General features: G+C 48.5%; 1 long non-coding RNA gene across 1 annotated transcript; it reads left to right on the top strand.

Annotated features, from left to right (window-relative positions):
• The first annotated feature begins 1,899 nt into the window (after window positions 1-1,899).
• On the top strand, window positions 1,900-4,928 carry LOC142699046 (uncharacterized). The gene is made up of 2 exons (XR_012865946.1): window positions 1,900-2,194; window positions 3,886-4,928. It is a non-coding gene; the product is annotated as an uncharacterized LOC142699046 (long non-coding RNA).
• Window positions 4,929-5,254: the final 326 nt, after the last annotated feature.

Genomic DNA, 5,254 nt, shown 5'->3' with positions numbered 1-5,254 from the left:
GGGTTTTATATTTCCGGTGATTGCGCGGTGTGAGGAGTTTTATATTTCCGGTGATTGCGCGGTGTGAGGGGGTTTATATTTCCGGTGATTGCGCGGTGTGAGGGGTTTATATTTCCGGTGATTGCGCGGTGTGAGGGGTTTATATTTACGGTGATTGCGCGGTGTGAGGGGTTTATATTTCCGGTGATTGCGCGGTGTGAGGGGTTTTATATTTCCGGTGATTGCGCGGTGTGTGGGGGGTTTATATTTCCGGTGATTGCGCGGTGTGAGGGGTTTTCTATTTCCGGTGATTGCGCGGTGTGAGGGGTTTATATTTCCTGTGATTGCGCGGTGTGAGGGGTTTTATATTTCCGGTGATTGCTCGGTGTGTGGGGGGGTTATATTTCCGGTGATTGCGCGGTGTGAGGGGTTTATATTTCCGGTGATTGCGCGGTGTGAGGGGTTTATATTTCGGGTGATTGCGCGGTGTGAGGGGTTTTATATTTCCGTGATTGCGCAGTGTGAGGGGTTTATATTTCCGGTGATTGCGCACTGTGGGGGGTTTATATTTCCGGTGATTGCGCGGTGTGAGGGGTTTTATATTTCCGGTGATTGCGCGGTGTGAGGGGTTTTATATTTCCGGTGATTGCGCGGTGTGAGGGGTTTATATTTCCGGTGATTGCGCGGTGTGAGGGGTTTATATTTCCGGTGATTGCGCGATGTGAGGGGGTTTATATTTCCGGTGATTGCGCGGTGTGAGGGGTTTATATTTCCGGTGATTGCGCGGTGTGGGGGGTTTATATTTCCGGTGATTGCGCGGTGTGAGGGGGTTTATATTTCCGGTGATTGCGCGGTGTGAGGGGGTTTATATTTCCGGTGATTGCGCGGTGTTGAGGGGTTTATATTTCCGGTGATTGCACGGTGTGGGGGGGGTTTATATTTCCGGTGATTGCGCGGTGTGGGGGGTTTATATTTCCGGTGATTGCGCGGTGTGAGGGGGTTTATATTTCCGGTGATTGCGCGGTGTGAGGGGGTTTATATTTCCGGTGATTGCGCGGTGTGAGGGGTTTATATTTCCGGTGATTGCGGGGTGTGAGGGGGTTTATATTTCCGGTGATTGCGCGGTGTGAGGGGTTTTATATTTCCGGTGATTTCGCGGTGTGAGGGGTTTATATTTCCGGTGATTGCGCGGGGTGAGGGGGGTTTATATAACCGGTCGGCATCGCGCAGTTTCTTCGGAGGACAGAGGAAGCCGCGATCTCTAACTGATCAGATGCCGCGGTCACTATTAATTACGGTATCTGAGGGGTTAAGCGGCCGGGATTGCGCTGTCTCCGATCTTGGCGGTTGCAGGCGGTTGTCAGTAGTCGTGTACGGTGCAGGCTCCGCTCCTTCTAGTGTGACGGCGCACGTACAGCATAATACTATAGATCTGATGTCACCAAGGGGTTAAACCCTCCTGTATTTCATATTTACAGCGCTAATAATAAATAATAATAATTACCAACACTGTGCCAGACAAAAACGCACCAAAACCGGACAGAAATGACCTCATGTAACCTTACTACTGCATCATGGGAAACCTCCTGACTGATAACAGAGAGAACACTAAACAACAGCGGTGACCGGAAGTCATGTAGACCCGACCAGCGCTGCTCTCTACCTCATAGACGGCAACAGCTGAAGGACCAGTAATGACGTCACCACCATGTGACCGGGACAAGAGAGGCGGAGCTTATAACTGGAGAGGAGGCATAGCCCCACCCCTCATGTGACGTAATCATGAACGCTTCTCAACATAGTACAGGAGACCGGACCACTCACAGAGCTCCGCCCCACATGTCACGTGATCAGCTTCACAGGTCTTTCCTCCACCACTTTTCTCAAATGATAAGCTCCACCCCTCCTGTCCCAGTCACGTGGTGTTGATGTCATCACAGGTCCTTTTACTTCAACACATTATATTTTGCACAGTTTAGCACCGATCACTCCTTCATCGCTCATATGATGCTCAGGACCCCTCATGTCACTTGATCATCACACATGTCCTTCATACATCGCTCAAACGTCTAAACCCCCCCCCCCTGATGCCGCGGTCACGTGACCTTGATATCCCAGGTCCTTCCACCTCCGCCTCTCTCCACTAATAAGCTCCGCCTTTTCCTGTCACTTGGTGGTGACGTCATCACAGGTCCTTCAGCTGTTACGTGATGAGGTAAAGAGCAGCGCTGGTCGGGTGTTCTCTCTGTTGTCAATCATTGAGTGACCCCGCCCACTGGACTCCTAGCCCAGATTTAACCCCTCCAGTGCCGGCCTCTTTGGGGTATTTCTGGTCTTTGTAGTGGTCGGATGTTTTGTGGGACGAGTCGTGTTTTGTAATGACATAATATTCGGGACATACAACTTATTCACTGACCTTTATAAATTTCTTGTTCATGTCGTTCACCGTGCGGTTTAAGGGAATGTTCACACGTAGCGAATACGACCCACAACACGCAAGGAAATCACCCCGAATATTCACCCCAAATGGTGGACGTATAATCCTCCAGAATATCTACTACAGAAATACAACAAGGCCGATCCCCACCTCTCCGAGCGTTACCATAGCAACACGTCCCTGCTCTTCCGGCTGTGTCCAGGTGACCCCTATAATGACATGTGACCTCTCCAGCCTGTGATTGGCTGCAAGGGTCACATGACGCCTTCTTTTTTATATATGTGTAACCTGCAGCGTTGCTGTGAACACGCGGTGGAGCCGCAGAGGATTCTGGGAACAATGGCGTTTGTTGCAGAACTTGACTTTCCATTGCACTTAATGTGGAAATTCTGCAACAAATGCGCAGCGAATCCGCGGTATAAATGCGATATCCTGCGTGTCTATAATCCGCACCGCAGGTTAACCCCTTAATCACCAGGACGGGTTTAGTTGTTCCCTCAGATTTATTTCTTGGTTATTTTTCTGCCGGTCCCGCGGTGCGAGGATTAGATTCTGCGGGACGATACCAAATTTCTATGTTTTTTTTCATGATGTGCGATATTTACATAGAAATAACTTTTTGTTAGAAAACAATGTTATTTAGTGTCGCCATATTCTCATAGTTGCCAACAGTCCTGAATTTGCCGGGACTGTCCCAAATTTACAGAGACAGTCCCGGCAAATAACTGTCCCGGCCATTTTCAATTGTATTTGCATCCTCAGGACGCAGGTACTACTGAATACTGTGGCGGAGCAGGAAACTCTCCGCTCCCTGCTCTGCCATTCACTCCTCCGGGAGCGGAATACCCGGCCAGAGCGTCGGCAACCCTCTGACTGGGGATTCTACACTTAGCCTGGGCTCAGTCACTTACACATTAACGTTACTGAAGTGTTTAGACAGTGAATAGACATTCCTTCCAGCCAGGACGCCATGTCTATTCACAATCCCGACACTTCGGTAACGTTTCTGTGGTACTTACAGCAGAGCCAAGTGTAATCTCGCGAGATCTCGCTGTAAATGACCGGTTACAGGGAGATTACGCTTTGCTCTGCTGTAAACGTTAATGAAGTGTCGGGATTGTGAATAGACATCGCGTCCTGGCTGGAAGGAATGTCTATTCACTGTCTAAACACTTCAGTAACGTTAATGTGTCAGTATAAGACAGCAGATCGTGAACAACGCAGTGTCACTATGCACTGACTAAATGAATGGGGAGGAGTGCATGATGCTGATTGGTCAGTGATTGGTCAGCGTGATACACTCCTCTGTACAACGCCCACTTGGTCTAAAGTAAAAACACGTCCACTTGGGCATTAACAACCTCATTAGCATAAATGTAAAATCGCTCCTAACGTGGTAAATATAGATCGTTTTTCTAAATATAAAGCATTACTGTCACCGACATTACAGCGCCGATCTCCTTATGTAGGAAATGGGGCACTTCTGCCAATTAACCCTAAGCCCAGAAAATGGCAAAAAGGCATCTAGCAAGCGGACAGCGTGACCAAAAGACTCATGAGGGCTGCGCAGGAAAAGGACCTTCTCGTCAGCGTACAGGCCCACCACAGCAGACCCTCCCTCCCACTGCACACCAGTTACCATAGGGGTGGATCTCAATCTAATAGCTATAGCTTCAATGGCAATAGCAAATAAAACCGGTGAGAGGGGACATCCCTGCCGCGTACCCCGTGCCAGAGGAGAAGAATCCGAGGGGATGCCATTGACCACCACAATAGCCATAAGGGATTTATAGAGAAGTTGGATCCATGAGATAAATGTAGGAGCAAAGCTGTGAAGGCCGGCCAGAAGGAAGGAGCACTCAACAGAGTCGAACGCCTTCATAGTATCTAATGAAGCGACAGCCCAAGGCAAATGACCCATTCTACCCATCTGCATAAGTGTCTGTACACGTGTAATGTTTATAGTAGTAGATTTACCGCGCATGAATTCAGTTTGGTCAGGGTGAATAATTGTTAGAACAACTTGATTCAGTCGCTTTGCCAGGATCTTAGGTAGGATTTTATAGTCTACGTTAACTAGGGAAATTGGTCTATAAGAACCACAATCAACATGGTCTTTATCCGGCTTCAGTAGCACAATGATAGAAGCATCATCAAATGTAGAGGGAAGTGAGTGGCTGAGTAAAGCCTGGTTAAGAGTATCTAACAACATGGGGCCCATATGTTCCCGATACCTCCTATAACCTTCAATAGGGAGCCCATCAGGACCTGGGGATTTATGGAGAGACATTTCCTGAATAGCCTCTTGAAGTTCCGCCATCATCATAGGGGAGTCAAGCAATGTAACCTGCGATGAAGGGAGGGTATCAGCAGGGAAACCCCTCTAGAATAAAAAGTGTGAAAGGAGTGGCACGCCCATTGTATCCAAGGTTTCTTAAAGGAACAGTGTCATCACAAATAATTTTTTTATATGTTAAAGATGTTAGTGCTTTAATAAAAACGTTCATATTCATTTGTGTGTTTGTGTTTTACTGTTTCTTATTTTTACACTTTTTCTTCCCTATGGGGGCTGCCATTTTTTGTTCCATTTCTGTGTGTGTCGATTAACGACACACACAGACATGGAATACGGCAGCCACAGTCCCATAGGGACTGCGAACGGCTCCCGTCCCATTGACTGCCGTGTACGGCGTCTGTGTGGGAACTGCGCATGCGCCGCTCCCACACAGTCCTATTCGAAATTGGCGCCGTCCGGCGCCATTTTCCTGTGGACCGGAAGTCGCGGCCGGACAGTAATATTACTACTTCCGGTCGCGGCTTCCGGACTTGTGCACATGG

Source organism: Rhinoderma darwinii, unplaced genomic scaffold (assembly GCF_050947455.1).
Source record: "Rhinoderma darwinii isolate aRhiDar2 unplaced genomic scaffold, aRhiDar2.hap1 Scaffold_116, whole genome shotgun sequence".
Lineage (NCBI taxonomy): Eukaryota > Metazoa > Chordata > Amphibia > Anura > Rhinodermatidae > Rhinoderma > Rhinoderma darwinii.
The sequence above is the reverse complement of the archived record's forward strand: the minus strand, read 5'-3'. Positions and strand labels throughout refer to the sequence as shown.